We start from the raw sequence: 20440 nt of genomic DNA, 5'->3' as shown, positions 1-20440 counted from the left end.
AGATTAAAACTGTGTGCCGGGCCGAGACTCGAACTCGGGACCTTTGCCTTTCGCGGGCAAGTGCTCTACCAACTGAGCTACCCAAGCACGACTCACGCCCCGTCCTCACACCTTTACTTCTGCCAGTACCTCGTCTCCTACCCTCCAAACTTTACAGAAGCTCTCCTGCGAACCTTGCAGGTCCCGAGTTCGAGTCTCGGCCCGGCACACTGTTTTAATCTGCCAGTAAGTTTCATATCAGCGCACGCTCCGCTGCAGAGTGAAAATCTCATTCTGGAAACATCCCCCAGGCTGTGGCTAAGCCATGTCTCCGCAATATCCTTTCTTTCAGGAGTGCTAGTTCTGCAAGGTTCGCAGGAGAGCTTCTGTAAAGTTTGGAAGGTAGGAGACGAGGTACTGGCAGAAGTAAATCTGTGAGGATGGGGCGTGAGTCGTGCTTGGGTAGCTCAGTTAGTAGAGCACTTGCCCGCGAAAGGCAAAGGTCCCGAGTTCGAGTCTCGGTCGGGCACACAGTTTTAATCTGCCAGGAAGTTTCATATCAGCGCACACTCCGCTGCAGAGTAAAAATCTCATTCTGGAACCGGTATGCTGCTCACAGTTCACCACGGCAGAGGATCGGACGGGCGCTGAGCAGTTGTCCTGGCCTTGGGGCGGGATCACATACTCTGTATAATCAAAAGCATGTGGGCACCTAAAATCGACATTAATACCATGTCTGCCCACTCTTCGCATTTAAGACGGCTTCAACTATGCTGGTGACACTTTCAATGCTGTGTCTGAATATATGCAGATGAACAGCAGCCCATTCTTTCTCAATAGTGAGAGTGGAAAATGTAGCGATTTTGACGGTGTAGGTTGGAACGAAGTTGAGTTCTAACTCATCCCAAATGTATTGCATTTGGTCCAAGTGGGGACTCTCCGTAAACCAGTCCACTCATCTACATCTACATTTATGCTCCGCAAGCCACCCAACGCTGTGTGGCGGAGCGCGCTTTACGTGCCACTGTCATTACCTCCCTTTCTTGTTTCAGTCGCGTATGGTTCGCGGGAAGAATGACTGCCGGAAAGACTCCGTGCGCGCTCGAATCTCTCTAATTTTACACTCGTGATCTCCTCGGGAGGTATAAGTAGGGGGAAGCAATATATTCGATACCTCATCCTGAAACGCACCCTCTCGAAACCTGGACAGCAAGCTACACCGCGATGCAATGCGCCTCTCTTGCAAAGTCTGCCACTTGAGTTTGCTAAACATCTCCGTAACGCTATCACGCTTACCGTATAACCCTGTGACGAAAAGCGCCGCTCTTCTTTGGATCTTCTCTATCTCCTTTGTCAACCCGACCTGGTACGGATTCCACACTGATGAGCAATACTCAAGTATAGGTTGAAGGAGTGTTTTGTAAGTCACCTCCTTTGTTGATGGACTACATTTTCAAAGGACTCTCCCAATGAATCTCAACCTGGTACCCGCCTTACCAACAATTAATTTTATATGATCATTCCATTTCAAATCGTTCTGTACGCATACTCCCAGATATTTTACAGAAGTAACTGCTACCAGTGTTTGTTCCGCTATCATATAATCATGCAATAAAGGATCCTTCTTTCTATGTATTCGCAATACATTACATCTGTCTATGTTAAGGGTCAGTTGCCACTCCCTGCACCAAGTGCCTATCCGCTGTAGATCTTCCTGCATTTCGCTGCAATTTTCTAATGTTGCAACTTCTCTGCATACTACAGCATCATCCGCGAAAAGCCGCATGGAACTTCCGACACTATCTACTAGGTCATTTATATATATTGTGAAAAGCAATGGTCCCATAACACTCCCCTGTGGCACGCCAGAGGTTACTTTAACGTCTGTAGACGTTTGTCCATTGAGAACACACACACACACACACACACACACACACACACACACGTAATCAAATCGATTACTCCGTAACAGCACAGGATTTGTCGTCTCCTCTTAGTCAAAGTGTAACGCTCTTTTCTCCCCAGTTCGATTCAGTAACTCTTCATCAGTCATCCTATCTACACATCTAATCTTCAGCTCCCTTCTGTAGTACAACATTTCAAAAAGCTTCTATTCTCTTCTCGTTTACACTGCTTATTGTTGACATTTAACTTCCACGTAAGGTTATACTCTCGTCTGTTGCTTCCTGAAAAGACTTCCTACCACTATTATGAGACGTTACCAAATTTCTCTTTTCCTGAAACGCTTTTGTTACTCTTGCCTGTCTGCATTATAAAACTCTCTACTTCGCCTACCGGCAGTTACCTCGCAGCTTAAATAGCATAACTCATCTGCTACTTTTAGCGGCTCATTTCCTGATCTAATTGCCTCTCTCAACAGCTGACTTAGTTTTGGTAGACTCAGTTACGCTTGTTTTACTTTTATTGAAGTTCATCTCATATCCTCTTTTCGACACACTATCCATTTCTACTGCTCTAAGTCCTTTTTTGCCTCTGACTGATTACGATGTCATCAGCAAACCTTAGTTTTTATTTTTTCTCTCCGAACTTTGTTACTCTTTCCGAAGTTACCTTTCGTTTACTTAACGCACAATGCACAATGCACAGATTGAATAACGCGGTGGATAGGCTCGTTACAACCCTGTCTCACTCCCTTTCCAAATGCTGCTTTTCTTTCATGTCTTTCGACTTTTACAGCCGCAGTCTGATAGATATGCATATGTTTTCCCGGCCGGTGTTGATCTCATTAAAAGCGTTGTGAGTGTATTGAAGCGTTATCTTACGAAGTGCGAAAGTGTAGCCTACGTACGTTACGGTCGAGCTGCAGCGGCTTTCCTCGGCGCAAAGTCCAATCGGTCGAAATTTCGGTACAATTTATTATTTCACAAGATAACGCGGCAGTGCACAATTGTGATGAAACTGTCATCTTGTTATTGTACAAGTTCTGAATAACCTTTTGCTCCGTTAAATATTTCAAAGAGTATAGTCCAGTCAACATCGTAAAAAGTTCTCTCTGCATCTACTAATGCTATAAATATAGAGTTTCCTTTCTTTAGGCTACCTGTTAAGAAGATGCATTGTTGTCGTGGAGTTACTGACTGTTTCCCTACGTCTCACCATTCGAGCGTTCGAATGGCCGCTGTAACAACGCCGGTTCTTGACCAGTTCTAATGACCTCGAAGCGGGCACCGTAACAAACGCACGATAACTAACTTCGCTCTCCAAATTCCAGTTTCCTCCGCGTTTTTAAGAGGCTCGTATAGAGAGAGAAAAACTTGGCGGAACGCAAATAACAGTCTCCTCGCCGGGACATAATTTCACGCGGAATTATCGGCTCCTTTCGTCGCCCACCGGCGCGGCGACGATACTGACCTCCGAGTCGTTCGCCTTTATGCCGCTCGCAGCCGATGCCATTCACCTTGGACGTCCTTAAATAGGAACGGGTGCCGTTAAGCGAGTGGAACGCTCCTTCCAACTGGCGCTCCCGGACCCTCCCTGGAACGCGAATTCCAGCAGCGCCTGCCGTCGCTTCCACGTACCCGCTGACTTTACTTCCTTTCCCGCGTAGCTGGTTAGCATTCTAGAGCAAGGCACGTTGCCCCAGCGCTCATTTGCAAACAGCTCTCAGATTCGCCTTTCAATAAAAGCTCAACGTATGACAAATTCTTTCGTCTTCCGAGCACCCGTGCTGTCGGCCGGAATCCACACACTCTCAAGGGATGTGGGGCGTGCAACACAAATTACGCGCCTGCCAACGGAAGACAGCAAAACGAAAGCTGAAATTTTAAATTTAGCATTTGAGAAATCTTTCACGCAGGAGGATCGTACAAACATACCGTCGTTTGAGTCTCGTACAGATTCCCGTATGGAGGACACAGTGATAGACATCACTGGGGTTGTGAAGCAGCTGAATGGGTTGAAAATAAATAATTCGCCAGGTCCTGATGGGATTCCAGTTCGGTTTTACGGAGAGTACTCTACTGCATTGGCTCCTTACTTAGCTTGCATTTATCGCGAATCTCTTGCCCAAAGTAAAGTCCCGAGCGACTGGAAAAAAGCGCAGGTGACGCCTGTATATAAGAATGGTAGAAGGACGGATCCTCTAAATTACAGACCAATATCCTTAACATCGGTTTGTTGCAGGATTCTCGAACATATTCTCAGTTCGAATATAATGAATTTCCTTGAGACAGAGGAGTTGCTGTCCATGCCTCAGCACGGCTTTAGAAAGCATTTATCCTGCGAAACGCAACTCGCCCTTTTTTCACATGATATCTTGCGAACCTTGGATGAAGGGTATCAGACGAATGCCATATTCCTTGACTTCCGGAAAGCGCTTGACTCGGCGCCCCACTGCAGACTCCTAACTAAGGTACGAGCATATAGGATTGGTTCCCAAGTATGTGAATGACTCGAAGACTTCTTAACTAATAGAACCCAGTACATTGTCCTCGATGGTGAGTGTTCATCGGAGGTGAGTGTATCATCTGGAGAGCCCCAGGGAAGTGTGGTAGGTCCGCTGTTGTTTTCTATTTACATAAATGATCTTCTGGATAGTGTGAATAGCAATGTGCGGCTGTTTGCTGAAGATGCTGTGGTGTACGGGAAGGTGTCGGCGTTGAGTGACTGTAGGAGGATACAAGATGACTTGGACAGGATTTGTGATTGGTGTAAAAAATGGCAGCTAACTCTAAATATAGATAAATGTAAATTAATGCAGATGAATAGGAAAAATAATCCTGTAATGTTTGAATACTTCATTAGTAGTGTAGCGCTTGACACAGTCACGTCGATTAAATATTTGGGCGTAACATTGCAGAGCGATATGAAGTGGGACAAGCATGTAATGGCAGTTGTGGGGAAGGCGGATAGTCGTCTTCGTTTCATTGGTAGAATTTTAGGAATATGTGCTTCATCTGTAAAGGAGACCACTTATAAAACACTAATACGACCTATTCTTGAGTACTGCTCGAGCGTTTGAGATCCCCATCAGGTCGGATTGAGGGAGGACATCGAAGCAATTTAGAGGCCGGTTGCTAGATTTGTTACTGGCAGGTTCGATCATCACGCGAGTGTTACGGAAATGCTTCAGAAACTAGAGGAAAGGAGGCGTTCTTTTCGTGGTCGCTACTGAGGAAATTTAGAGAACCAGCATTTGAGGCTGACTGCACTACAATTTTACTGCCGCCAACTTACATTTCGCGGAAAGACCACAAAGATAAGATAAGAGAGATTAGGGCTCGTACAGAGGCATATAGGCAGTAATTTTTCCCTCGTTCTGTTTGGGAGTGGAACAGGGAGAGAAGATGCTAGTTGTGGTACGAGATACCCTCCGCCACGTACCGTATGGTGGATTGCGGAGTATGTATGTAGGTGTAGACGTAGACATACACTGCCTGCACCAGGTGATAATAAGTGCATACTGAGGATTGTAGTGCTGCTGATTCATTTGTCAAGGTCATCACAGCGATGTTTTTACGAGGGCAGTTCAATAAGTAATGCAACACATTTTTTTTTCTGAAACAGGGGTTGTTTTATTCAGCATTGAAATACACCTGGTTATTCCCCAATCTTTCAGCTACACAACACTATTTTTCAACGTAATCTCCATTCAATGCTACGGCCTTACGCCACCTTGAAATGAGAGCCTGTATGCTTGCACGGTACCATTCCACTGGTCGATGTCGGAGCCAACGTCGTACTGCATCAATAACTTCTTCATCATCCGCGTAGTGCGTCCCACGGATTGCGTCCTTCATTGGGCCAAACATATGGAAATCCGACGGTGCGAGATCGGGGCTGTAGGGTGCATGAGGAAGAACAGTCCACTGAAGTTTTGTGAGCTCCTCTCGGGTGCGAAGACTTGTGTGAGGTCTTGCGTTGTCATGAAGAAGGAGAAGTTCGTTCTGATTTTTGTGCCTACGAACACGCTGAAGTCGTTTCTTCAATTTCTGAAGAGTAGCACAATACACTTCAGAGTTGATCGTTTGACCATGGGGAAGGACATCGAACAGAATAACCCCTTCAGCGTCCCAGAAGACTGTAACCATGACTTTACCGGCTGAGGGTATGACTTTAAACTTTTTCTTGGTAGGGGAGTGGGTGTGGCGCCACTCCATTGATTGCCGTTTTGTTTCAGGTTCGAAGTGATGAACCCATGTTTCATCGCCTGTAACAATCTTTGACAAGAAATTGTCACCCTCAGCCACATGACGAGGAAGCAATTCCGCACAGATGGTTCTCCTTTGCTCTTTATGGTGTTCGGTTAGACAACGAGGGACCCAGCGGGAACAAACCTTTGAATATCCCAACTGGTGAACAATTGTGACAGCACTACCAACAGAGATGTCAAGTTGAGCACTGAGTTGTTTGATGGTGATCTGTCGATCATCTCGAACGAGTGTGTTCGCACGCTCCGCCATTGCAGGAGTCACAGCTGTGCACGGCCGGCCCGCACGCGGGAGATCAGACAGTCTTGCTTGACCTTGCGGCGATGATGACACACGCTTTGCCCAACGACTCACCGTGCTTTTGTCCACTGCCAGATCACCGTAGACATTCTGCAAGCGCCTATGAATATCTGAGATGCCCTCGTTTTCCGCCAAAAGAAACTCGATCACTGCCCGTTGTTTGCAACGCACATCCGTTACAGACGCCATTTTAACAGCTCCGTACAGCGCTGCCACCTGTCGGAAGTCAATGAAACTATACGAGACGAAGCGGGAATGTTTGAAAATATTCCACAAGAAATTTCCGGTTTTTTCAACCAAAATTGGCCGAGAAAAAAAATGTGTTGCATTACTTATTGAACTGCCCTCGTAGATCAGCAGGCAGTAACTGTGAACAATGCAAGTTTCATTCGAGGGTACAATAATGCGCTATCGACGCGTACGTACTTCTGATGAACAGCGTCAGCCATTCGGGCGGGGTCGCATTGTGGGCCTACGGGAAGCTGGATGAACGTGTCGACGGATTGCTGCACATGTCGGGCACATAGCATCCGAGGTGCATTGCTTCTTTCAAGACTTCTTCTTCTTCTTCGGTTATCAACCCACAGGTTGGTTGGCAGCAGCACGCCATTCCGTTCTTTTGTCAACTTTCTTCTTCATATCTGCATAGGTCTGGCACCCGATGTCATTTATTACTTGTTGAATGTAGCTTAATCTAGGTCGTCCTCGGCGAGTTCTTCCTTCAATGATTCCTTCTAATATTCTCTTAATGAAATTGTTATGCCGTAAAATGTGACCTATGAAGGTTATTCTTCTTTTCTGTATATTTCGCCAAAGAGATCTGTTTTCTTTCACTCTTCTGAGGACATCTTCGTTTGTAGCCTTGTCTCGCCAGCTGATTTTTTCCATTCTCCGGTAGCACCACATTTCGAATGCCTCTAATCTTCTCTTTTCTTCTTTTCCACTAGTCCAAGTTTCACATCCGTAAAGGGCTGTACTCCACACATAGGTTTTCATGACTCTCTTTCTTACGTCTAAACTAACATTTCTACTCGTCAGTAAGTTTCTTTTTCCATTGAATGCTATTTTGGCAAGTTGTATTCTGTTTTTAATGTCACTTTTGCTCCTTCCATCTGCTGTTATTTTGCTACCTAAGTAGTTAAATTCTGTAACCTGCCCTAGTTTCTCTCCCTTTATTGTTATTCGTATGGGTTCATTGTAGTTCAGGGCGCCACTCACCATCACTTTAGTCTTTTTCTTATTTATTTTCATTCCATACTGTTCTTTTAAGGTGTTTTCCATTTCATTGAGTGCGGCTTCTAAATCTTCTTTCCTTTCTGTAATTATGGCGATATCATCTGCATATCGCAACATATCTATTTTCATTCCGTTAAGTTTTATTCCTACTTCAATATTCTCTCTTAATTTGTCTATTGCTTCTTGGATATATGCGTTGAAAATTACTGGAGATAGTGGGCATCCCTGTCTCACTCCTTTCCTTATTCTTGCTGTTTCTTCTTTGTTTTCCTTCTTAACTAAGGCTGTTTCATTTTGGTATATTTTAAAGATTATCCTTCTATCATTATATTTCAGACCAGCCTTCTTCAGAATTCTAAACATTTCTGGCCATACAACATTGTCAAATGCCTTTTCGAGGTCTACGAAGGCTATAAATACTTGTTTGTTTTTGGAAATTTGTTTCTCAATTATTAGTCTTAAAGATAAGATTGCTTCCCTCGTCCCTACACCGCTTCTAAAACCGAATTGGTCTTCACTTAGAGTGCTATTCAATTGGTTTTCAACTCTTTTCAAAATTATTCTTATTAGAATTTTTGATGCGTGTGAAAGAAGACTGAGTGTTCGATGGTTTTCACAGTCCATAGTAGATGCTTTCTTAGGTATGGGGAATATGATGCATTTCTGATAGTCTTCAGGAACTTCACCTGTTTTGTATATTTTCTGTATGAGTTGCAGTAATGTAGCTTTCATTTTGTCTCCTGATTTCTTAATTAGTTCAGAAGGTATATCATCAACACCTGCCGCTTTCTTATCTGGTAGTTCTTTTAGTGCTTTTTCAAATTCATCTTTCAGAATTGTGTCCCCTAGTTCTTCTTTCTCTACTTCTTCGCTTAATTCTATCATATTATCTGTTAGAGGGTCTCCTTGATATAGCTCTTCAATGTATTCTTGCCATCTCTTCAGCGTGTCATATCCAAATAGTACCTTGCCCTCTTTGTTCTTTATAGTTCCTGAAGATTTTACTTTCCGTTTAGCAAAGTTTTGTTTTATTGTTCTGTAGGCCAAGTCAGTTTTTCCTTTAACCATGTTTTCCTCCACCTCTTTACAAATGCTGTTGAGGTAATTTTCTTTTGCTTTCCTAGATTCTCTGTTTATTTGGTTTCTAAGCTTTCTATATTTGTTTTCGCTTTGCTCGTCAGAGGCATTTTTGTATAGTCTTCTTTCTTCCATTAGACAAATTATTTCAGGTGTTATCCACTCTTTCCTGTTTACAGGTTTGGCTTTCCCAATAAATTCTTCTGCTGCTTTATGTATGCCTTCTTTGATTTGTTTCCACTCCTCGTTAGTACTCCCGGGAATAATGTTTGATGCCATCTCATCAGTTTTCCGTGCATAAGGGATCACTAGTTCTTCAGACTTTAGGTTATCTCTGTTCCATACTTTGTTCGTTTTTCTCTCTAATCGCTTGAGTTTGAGTAAGCATTTCATCATTACAAGGTTGTGATCACTATTAATATCCGCAGACGGGTAGCTTCTGCAATCCTTGATTTGGTTTTTAAAACGCGATTTTACTAATATATAGTCGATTTGGTGTCTTCTAGTATCTCCTGGGGCTTTCCACGTGTACCTTCTTCTTTTATGGTGGTTGAAAAGGGAGTTCGCTATGACCAACTTGTTTTTGGCACAAAATTCAATTAGCCGGCTTCCTCTTTCGTTTCTATCTCCTAGACCATATTTCCCTACAATTCCGTCAACTTTCTCTTCTCCAACACTAGCATTCCAATCTCCCATTATAATTAAGTTCTCTTCACCTTTAACATAATTTATAACTTTGTTGATGTCTTCATACACTGTTTCTATTACATCGTCTTCTTCTGCCGATGTCGGCATATAGACTTGTACTATTACCGTGTTCTTTGGTTTGGTTCCAATTTTGACTAGTATTATCCTAGAGTTAAATTGCACATATCCTGTGACTAGATTCCCGAGTTTTCCTTTTAGAATTATTCCAACTCCACCGATTCCAGTTGTTCCTTGGTTAGTACCTGTATGAATGATACGATAATTTCCTGATCTGAAGTCTCCTGGTTCAGGCCATCGCATCTCAGATATTCCTATTATGTCTGTTCCCATTCTGTCCATCTCTAGTTTGAGGTTCTCTAATTTCCCGCATTGGAGGAGTGTTCTTACATTCCATGTTGCTATTTTTAGTGTATTCTTCAACTTTGCCTGACCTTCCATTCCATTCAAGACTAGTCTGCGAAAAATTCCCGCACCTGTGCACCACATTCTGAACGTCCACGCCGTAAGGACGCAAGTCAAGATCGACGCAGTGTGTGAGCAGCGGTGGCCGACCGAATGTCATGCGGGGGCGCAATCCGGGCACGTGTTGCACGAGCTGTGCCATCAGGAACCGTTGGAACAATCCACTTACACGCATGCCACTGCCCTGGCTACTATGGCACCACGACGCCATTGTGATGTCGTGAAAGAGTTGACAGAGAGTGTGATGAGGCTCTGTTGTCTTCAGTGATGAGAGTTTGTTATGTCCGTATGTGACTGATGGGCGCACATGTGTATGGTGTAGTCCTGTGACCTGTCTATTCCGCACTGCAGTTGCCTGCGACACACAGGTCCCACCCCAGGATTCAGTGTGTGTGTGTGTGTGTGTGTGTGTGTGTGTGTGTGTGCCCGCTACATTGCAGAGGCTGTTATCCAGATGCTGCAACTTTTTCTTCAACAGGAAAGTGACGTGCTTTTTCAGTAGGACAATGCACGTCCACACAGCGCTGCTCTTATGTAACGTGCTCCTTGTGGTGTACAGCAACTGCCCTAGCCAGTAAGATCACCAGATCTCTCACCGACTGAATACACGCTGGACATGACGAGGCGAGAACTCACTCGTCCTCCAGTGCCTGCAAGAACCATTGCCAAGTAGCAACAAAAGGTGGAAGTTGATTGGAATACTCTATGGCAGGATGATGATCGTTTGCAAGCGACAAAACACACGCCTACGGTGCCGCCAAATAGGGGTAAACTGTGTACTGACATGACTAGGCGTTCTTTACTTTCACATAAGTGAATCATTTGCTTTGAATTCGTTATCATATACTCCTAACACGATGAGCTACCACCGCGCGGTGTGGCCGCGCGGTCTCAGGCGCCATGTCACGGATTGCGCGGCCCCTCCACCGGAGGTTCGAGTCCTACCTCGGGCATGTGCGTGCGTTGTTCTTAGCATAACTTAGTTTAAGTAATGTGTAAGTCTAGAGACCGATGACCGCAGTAGTTTGGTCCCTTAGGCATTCACACACATTTGAACATTTTGATGAACTACCTCTCATTCCACTTGTGAATAAAATGACCTTGTGCTTGAGGATGTTGCACTTTTTTCCGTCAGTGTATTTCTCCTAATCGAGCTCGGATCATTTACCGTCAATGCTTCACTCATGACCGAGTCTTAATAACAGTCGACAGCCTGTCTTTGAACCGCGAAACAAATGTAAACTTGCTAGTGCTTCAAAACGAATAACTACTCCTTTTTAGCTCACTGCGTTCTGAAAGACTCTCCACAAAGACAAATAGAGATAAGACAATGGCATAAATCATTCAAAAACATCACGCTTCAGGTCTTTTGTATAAATGGGCGCCGGCCGCTAGGGCCGATCGGTTCTAGGCGCTTCAGTTCGGAACCGCGCGACCGCTACGGTCGCAGGTTCGAATCCTCCCTCGGGCATCGATGTGTGTGATATCCTTAGGTTACTTAGGTTTAAGTAGATCTAAGTTCTAGGAGACTCATGACCTCAGATGTTAAGTCCCATAGTGCTCAGAGCCATATGAACCATTTATACACGGGCCCACAGCTTCAGGGAAGTCATAACAGTGTAAATAAGACTGTAAATCGATGAAAAAGTTTGTTAATGAAACTCGTATCAACTACGAAAATGTCAGCTCTACTGAAAGGAAAAAAATAGACTTGCATGTTATGTGGCACTTGGAAAGAAAACGAGAGACAAACGGTAAAGCAAAAATGCGGATTCATAATGCCTTCTAAGCATCGTTTAATGTGTTTACATTTTTATATTTTTTCGAGTAAATAAACGTTAATGTTTTGAAATGTTTGGTCGTCCAGTTCCCAGCCCTGTGGAGAATCTAGCTTGCACCGTCTGTGCACAAAGTTTCGAATGTATGAGCGATGTCAGCGCAGTAACTACGGTCAAAGCTCGAAGTAACAGCTGTAAACAACAGATGTGCATTGGTTCTGCGAGTTGTTTCAAAAATTAAAATGAAGCAACATCTGTAAATCAAGTGTTCAAAACATTTCCCAGAATGTTTCAAGCTGAGAAAAGTATGTGCAAAGTTTTACCCACACACGTTGACTCCCAAACAAAAATTACGGTCCGAGGACGCTTGCCGCATCTTGACTGAAATGCAAAACGAGGTCAGTTCTTTCGTAAAAAAAAATCAACACGGGTGACGAGACTTGATGTCGTCAACACGAACGTACCATAAAAAGACAGAGTGCAGAAATTCACTTACATCCAAACCAGCGTGTCACACGAGTTGAACAATAACCCAAAGATGGACTTTGCTGACAGTTTCACGTGATTGTGTGAACGATAAGTGCGTTGCATTGAAGTGTCGGGAGATAATATAGAACACCAGATGCATCAAAACCACCGTCTCAACTTCTCTCTGATTTTCAATTAATCGGGATTTTTTTGATTGACAGAATGTAACCTTCGTTATAGACATACAGTACAGAATTTTTGCTTTGGTCATTAATAAACTCTATCATAATTTTTTGAACGTAACAGTCTAGAGCAGTTTTTATTTAACTGGTATTGCGAATTTCGTTATATTTAGGTCACACTCAGATTTAAAACCAAAATACAGTATGAAAGTTGCTACCACTGGTGTGCGTCATGATAAGGAATTTTTAAATCTGAGGATCGACAAAGACGGCCAGTTAAATAAATATGCAGTACAGACTGTTTGAGTCATAAAATGATAAAACTAGATCGCTGCTATTCCGCGCGGCGCCGACCGGTGTGGCCGAGCGGTTCTAGGCGCTTCAGTCTGGAACCGCGCGACCGCTACGACCGCAGGTTCGAATCCTGCCTAGGGCATTGATGTGTGTGGTGTCGTTAGGTTAGTTAGGATTAAGTAGTTCTAAGTTCTAGGGGACTGATGACATCATATGTTAAGTCCGATAGTGCTCAGACCCATTTGAACCATTTTTTATCCCGCGCGGCAAAATGCCACCTCTCTGTCATCATCACTAGTTCCTTAGTTGTGTTACTATACTGTGAGTCTTTCTGAGAAGGGCGGCCCCTCATACCCTCACTTTCACCGTTCAGGTGCGAAACTGCACAACAGACAGCACTCAGAACGGGCGCAACTTTGGCGCCGAAGTGAGAACAAAACCGACCACCCGTGACAGACAACGCTCGGTACAGGAATAATACACCAGGGCCGCTGTGGCGAACTCACTTGTCGCGAGTGGTCCACTGCAACAGGAAAGCCACTCCTGCTGAGGCTTTCATGCGTGCGCCTCAGTAGAGGCACCAGAGCAGAGGCTTGTTCGGTCAGCGGCCTGGGCCCTGCGGTCGCCCCAGATCACGTGTCGCACCGAAGTCACGTGGGTGACCCGGGCCTGTGTCTCCCGCTCCGCTGTTCCTACACTTCACCGACACCCGTGAGCACTCCAGAAGAAAAAAATGGTAACCCTCTGGAGGCATCACGCTAATACCTATAAACACAGCCTGCAGCACTGAAAATGACAAAAATGGTTCAAATGTCTCTGAGCACTATGGGACTTAACATCTGAGATCATCAGTCCCCTAGAACTTAGAACTACTTAAACCTAACTAACCTAAAGACATCACACACATCCATGCCCGAGGGTGGATTCGAACCTGCGACTGTAGCGGTCGCGCGGTTCCGGACTGAAGCGCCTAGAACTGCTCGGCCACCAACGGCCGGCTTGAAAATGACACTCAGTTCCGCGACGGAGATAATTCGCGAGGTTCTTCAGTAAGGCACTCATTGGCGATGATAACCGGTAGATTTACGCAACTGCGGGGATATTTATTGCTGTATTTCACCCGCCATTCCACATAGTCCTAGACAATTCGTATGGACGCTAAGATCGTATAATCAAGCTGATCAGTCGAGGCGAAAAGGGAATCTGAACGTTCGTCAAACCAATGTAGCATCAGGAGGCGGAACGAGCCATCAGGAGGTGAAAATTGTGGTAGGGAAGGCAGGTGGTAGACTTCGATTTATTGGGAGAATTTCAGGAATTCATTTGTAAAGCAGACCGCATATAGCGACCTATTCTCGAGTACTGCTCGAGTGCTTGGGATCCGTAGCAGGTCGCACTGTAGAAAGACATCATAGTAATTCAGAGGCAGGCGGCTAGATTTGTTACCGGTAGGTTCGACCAATATTTAAGTGTTACGGAGATGCTTCGCGAACTCAAATGGGAATCCTTGGAGGGAAGGCGACGTTCTTTTCAAGAAACACTATTGAAAACATTTTGAGAACTGGCATTTGAAGCTGAATGCCGAACGATTGCAGTGCCGCCAACAAGCGCGCGTAAGGGCCACGAAGATAAGATTCGAGAAATTAGCGCTCATACAGAGGCGTACAGACAGTCGTTCTTCCCTCGGTCTATTTGCGAGTGGAACAGCGGTGAGAATGACAAGTAGTTGTACAGAGTACTCTCAATCAAGCACCGTACGTACGGTGGATTGCAGAGTATCTCTGTAGATGTAGATATGGAGTGTCTCGTGACTGCTCGTGATCTCTATAACGCAAAACTGATCCGAGTGGTAAGCAGATCTGTGTCTGTCTGCTGGCTAGTCAGCATTGTACGGGACTGTAGGGAAATGCAGGGTGACTTACAGTTTCTATTTGGTGTGATGAATGACTGCTTGCTCTAAATGTAGATAACGTACGTTAATGTAGATGAGTAGGAAAAGCACTCTTGTAACCTGCGAATAGAGTAGTAGTGGTGTGCTGTGTGACACAGTCAGTTCGACTAAATATGCAGGCGTAACTTTGCAAAGCGATGTGAAGTGGAAAGAAAACATAAGGTCGTTTGTGGCGAAGGCGAATGGTGGACTTCAGTTTATTGTTAGATTTCTAAGGAAGTGTAGCTCATCTGTACAGATCACAAATGCGACCCATTCTCGAGCACCGCTCCTGTGTTTGGATCCCCTCTAGCGCAGATTAAAGGACGACATCGAAGCTATTCAGAGGTACTGTTGGATTTGTAACCGGTACGCTCAATCAACGTGCGAATATTGTGGAGATGCCTCGGGAACTCAAATGACAAACGCTGGAGAGAAGACGTTCTTTTCACAAAACGCTGTTGAGAAAATTTAGAGATGGCATTTGTGGCTGGCTGCAGAAAGATTCTACTGCCGCCAACGTACATTATACGTGAGGACGACGAAGACAAGAGAAGAAAAATTAGTGCTCGTACGGATATACATAGATCGATTTTTTCCTCGCTCTATTTGCGAGCCGGCCGCTGTGACCGAGCGGTTCTAGGCGCTTCAGTCCGGAACGGCGCTGCTGCTACGGTCGCAGGTTCGACTCCTGCCTCGGGGATGGATGTGAATGATGTCCTTAGGTTAGTTAGGTTTAGGTAGTTCTAAGTTCTAGGGGACTGATGACCTCAGATATTAAGTCCCATAGTGCTTAGAGTCATTTGAACCATTTTTTCTATTTGCGAGTGGAACAGGAAAGGGAATGACGTACTGGTACGAGGTACACTTCATCAGGCACCATTCGGTGGCTTGCGGCTAATGTATGCAGATGTACAATAGATGTAAGCGTGCAGCCGTTTGAACACAGCTGTTCTCATTTTGGCACAGGGAACTCAGCACATCATTATCATCATGAAACTTTTAAAAAAATGGCAATACGTTGTCATCGAAAATGTTGCAATTAACATCATGGTTAAAGACGATGGTAACCCGAAATGTGCGCCCAAACCACGGTTCGAAAATCACCTCCAAAGAATCACAGAACCACCTCTCTCCTGAACTACATTCCCCACACGTTGCAAGCTAGGGCCTCGTCGACTCTCGGTGCAGTCGACGACTTGAATCATTTGAAAGAAAGAAAAAAAACAACGCAAAATCGTGGCTCGACAGATCACACAACACGCCTCTAATAGCAGTTGTCCAGTTTCTGACGTGCAACTTCATTCGCGGCTGTGAGGATAGGCCTATTGCGAGGTACTTGATTTATTGCTATTACCGTCCCCCCCCCCCTTCCCCCACACACACATACCTTCGTATACACATACCTACGTAGCAGACTGACTAATCTCTCACACCAGTGTTTATTTAAGCTGTTTGTTTTTACAAACTGTAAAATTAGGCCGATTTTATCTGCTAGTTAATCTCCTTTTCCGACTGCTAACGATCAATATGCATACACAGCAATTCAGCAAATTACGGACAATGCCGTAAATGCGCCAGTATAATTACCGGTGAATTTTAGTATTCTGCTTCATTTATGCTGCAAATTAATTTGTCGGCCCGGGGAACAACCGATGGCATTCGTGGAACTGTGACCACATTCACGATCCCAATTAAAATGGCAGCTGCGCGCGACTCCGTTTGCTCGATAGCAGACACTTCGACATTAATAACGTACTGCTTGGCTCGTATTTTAAAAATTTACAGTCTGTGAGTGTGAAAATATTCAGCGTTTTCTTTAGCACAAATTATAGGACAAGGTGTGCTGAAGAAAACTGAGATCGTGGTCCTAATCTTGGAAATAAACCCCAAATAAATGTGACGAAAACTCGGAGGCTGACAGAAGAACATTTCCACGCTAGCCACTATCACAAAAGAAATATTTTCATTTTGTAAGTCACCTTTACCTCCAATCACAATGTTGCATTTATGGGATAATAATCTCAACTGATTACTACTTACGTATCGCCGGCCGGAGTGGCCGAGCGGTTAAAGGCGCTACAGTCTGAAACTGCACAACCGCTACGGTCACAGGTTCGAATCCTGCCTCGGGCATGGATGTGAGTGATGTCCTTAGGTTAGTTAGGTTTAAGTAGTTCTAAGTTCTAGGGGACTTATGACCACAGCAGTTGAGTCCCATAGTGCTCAGAGCCATTTGAACTTACGTAACACCAATTTCCTAGCGCTTAAATCAGATGGCAAAAATCGCCTTATCAAGAAAAGTTATGAATAAGCATAGCTTGCAGGCAAAGAAATAGTTTACAAAACACTTATGTGATCGACCACTGAAAACTGTTCGATCAAATGTGCTCTGGGTCTAGGCTCCCTGCTAAGCAGTTGAAGATTCCGAGAAGATCTGTGTGATTCGTGAAACTTTTTTTGGTTAGTGTTACAAACAAACATTAATGGCAGTGTTGAGGGGCACTACAAAGTTCAGGAAAGAAGTGGAAATTATGTAGGCACCAACTCTTAAAATACTAAGCGTCATTCATCAGACAGGAACAGGAGAAATGTAGTGACCCATATGCATATACAATTACCGCCTCAGTATTATATACACGAACATTAAGCCCAGCAACAGAGGTGTACATGAAACAAATTTTGTTTTTAGTTTAATGAATGCCTTTGCTATCGCCATGGCCATATAAAGTTTGGATAATGCTTCTGTACCACTGCTCGTAGCTGTGATATATAAGATGTACCAGCAATTCGGTAGCTGGGCCGTTCCCCGTCTGCCAAATTATTTTTACGTTTATCTTTATAATTATTTCCATGTGCCCGAATGGTGGTGGACTGTCAGAAGCTGATTATCTGCACTTCAGCGGTAAAGGTGTTGATTGCAATAAAGCTGAATGTAAAAGTGCAAAACATTGGTAAAAAGTGCGAAATTCAACAGTTGACTAGATCGATCTTGATGTCACGACGGATGCCTGCTACGGCGGTGGAGCTGACCCTGTAACGAAGCTGACGCTGTTGAACGTTGGCTCTGGAACTACTGTAGTTCGACTGGATGTCGTCTTCATTGCATCGATTTCCTGCCGATGCCGGCCTCTGTGGCCGATCGGCTCTAGCCGCTTCAGTCCAGAACCGCGCTGCTGCTACGGTCGCAGGTTTGAATCCTGCCTCGGGCATGGATGTGTGTGATTTCCTTAGGTTAGTTAGGTTTAAGTAGTTCCAAGTCTAGGGGACTGATGACCTCAGATGTTAAGTCCCATAGTGCTTAGAGCCATTTGGACCTGCCGATGGGATGGAACTACGAGACGAAAAAAAGAAGGTGGAAAATGAATGGAGGAACTGGAGTGTGAATGTGGGCTAAAGAAGTGAATTATTCAGGTACGCATAACGAGGGCGAAGGGACAAAATAATAGTCGTATGGCATGATTGGTCAGGAGTCCCTCAAGAAGGATATTCTATTGCCTCGTTCAAGTCGCCATTGCGGAGAAACAGGAACTACAGTTAAATGTGGGATCCGAAACACATTACCTTTCCTGGATTGGGGTAAATGGGTAGTACATGGCTGCGCTTATGGTGAGAAGTGGAAACTAGTCAAGGCTGGCCATCTCGAGGTTTTTCGCCACTTCCTGTAGTGTCTTCACGGTCGTTTCTCTTTATTTATTAACTGTAGGACAGGGACAATCGTATACGAGGTGTGGCTAGAAAAAAACCGGACTAGTACTGGTGAAACAATAAAACGAATGCAATAAGGCTGAAAGTCGCGTGGCCTGTCACGTGACTTTCGCTCCGCCTACTGCTCGAGTTTCATCTGCCTCCTGCACTCAGTCTGCCCGTGGCGTCTGTTTTAAGTAGTTGACGTTTTGTCTGTGCGTCGGAAAATGTTGAGTGTACAGAAAGAACAGCGTGTTAACATCAAATTTTGTTTCAAACTAGGAAAATTTGCAAGTGAAACGTTTGTAATGTTACAACAAGTGTACGGCGATGATTGTTTATCGCGGACACAAGTGTTTGAGTGGTTTAAACGATTTAAAGATGGCCGCGAAGACACCAGTGATGACACTCGCACTGGCAGACCATTGTCAGCAAAAACTGATGCAAACATTGAAAAAATCGGTAAACTTATTCGACAAGATCGCCGTTTAACAATCAGAGCAGCATCTGAGTTAACAGGAGTTGACAAGGAAAGTGTTAGGAAGATTCTTCATGAAAGTTTCAACATGAACAAAGTGTGTTCAAAAATGGTTCCAAAGTGTCTCACAATTGAACAGAAGGAACGCCGAAGAATGATTTGTTCTGACATCCTGGAAAACATTGAAAGTGATCCCACCTTCTTAAAAAATCGATGCATTGGAAAACTCCTGGTTCTCCACGACAAAAAAAAGCACGAATGTCAAAATCGAAATTCAAGGCAATGTTGATTGTTTTTTTTTTTTTTGACATCAAAGGGATTGTGCACATTGATTGGGTACCAGAGGGACAAACAGTGAATCAGCATTACTACATTAGCGTCCTGGCTACCCTACGTGAGCGAGTACGGAGAAAACGGAACGATTTGTGGAGAAAGAAGTCATGGATCCTTCACCAAGACAATGCCCCAGCTCACAGTGCGTTGTCAGTGAAGACGTTTTTGGCAACACAACATTCCCATCTTAGATCATCCACCCTACTCACCTGATTTGGCCCCCTGTGACTTTTTTCTTTTCCCTAAAGTCAAGTCAGCTTTGAAAGGAACTAGATTGAGACTGTTGAAGCAGTAAAAGAAAAAGCGACGGAAGTAATGTATGGACTTACCGAAAATGATCTGCAGCATTGCTATGAACAGTGGAAAATTCGTATGGAGCGGTGTAGAGACAGAGGAGGAGAGTACATTGAAGGAGATAACATGAAATTGTAAATAATTGTAAATAAATGTTTTTTCTAGCATCAGTCCGGTTTTTTTCTAGCCGCACCTCGTATTCTAGTCTGCATCACGTAATTTTAGTAATTTTATTCACACTAGCTTTCTAAAATAGATATTAGCATTTATTCCTGGTAACATATCGCCTGTGACTGTTGTATGTCGTTGACGCTGTGGTTGTGGTAATGAAATGTTCGTTTCCGTTTTCATCTGTATTTATTCTTATGTTCTGAAAATTACTACACTTAAAGCAACTAAACTGAAATTCTATTCGTTTTGTATATAAAATCGCCGTTTTCTTTCGGCAATATAATTTATTTGTTTCAGACACGTTTCGCCGTTTAGTTTAAGGTATCTTCAGTGGAATTTAGAATGATGCAGTTTTGTTTTGATATGCGTTATCTGTAGATTATAAAACAGTTCGTGACTTGTTTTTTGCATAAATAAGTGATTACTTATAGTTATCCGAGTTTTTGGCTGGCATCTGTATATAGTCACTCATTTGCGCAATAAACAAGATGCGAAATGTTTTACAATCTACAACTATGTTTTACAATCTACAACTATTGCATATCAAAACAAAACTATATCATTCTAGATTCCACTGAAGATACCTTAAAGTAAATGGCGAAACGCGTCTGGAACAAATAAAATACAATGCAGCAAGGAAAAGGCGGTTCAAAAAATGGTTCAAATGGTTCTGAGCACTATGGGACTTAACAGCTGAGGTCATCAGTCCTCTAGAACTTAGAACTACGTAAACCTAACTAACCTAAGGACATCACACATGTCCATGTCCGAGGCAGGATTCGAACCTGCGAGCGTAGCAGTCACGCGGTTCCGGACTGAAGCGCCTAGAACCGCACGGCCACCGCGGCCGGCGAAAAGGCGGTTTTTATTAACAAAACAAAACAAATATTTCT

General features: G+C 44.0%; 1 protein-coding gene and 1 non-coding gene across 2 annotated transcripts in view; both read right to left on the bottom strand.

Annotated features, from left to right (window-relative positions):
• The window catches only part of LOC124612938 (dual specificity tyrosine-phosphorylation-regulated kinase 4), a 439797-nt gene that overhangs the window by 114590 nt on the left and 304767 nt on the right, over positions 1 to 20440 (bottom strand). The gene's annotated exons all lie outside the window — the stretch shown is intronic.
• Positions 14 to 88, bottom strand: Trnas-cga. The gene has a single exon. It is a non-coding gene; the product is annotated as a tRNA-Ser (tRNA).

The sequence above is a fragment of the Schistocerca americana genome, chromosome 4 (assembly GCF_021461395.2).
Source record: "Schistocerca americana isolate TAMUIC-IGC-003095 chromosome 4, iqSchAmer2.1, whole genome shotgun sequence".
NCBI lineage: Eukaryota > Metazoa > Arthropoda > Insecta > Orthoptera > Acrididae > Schistocerca > Schistocerca americana.
The sequence above is the reverse complement of the archived record's forward strand: the minus strand, read 5'-3'. Positions and strand labels throughout refer to the sequence as shown.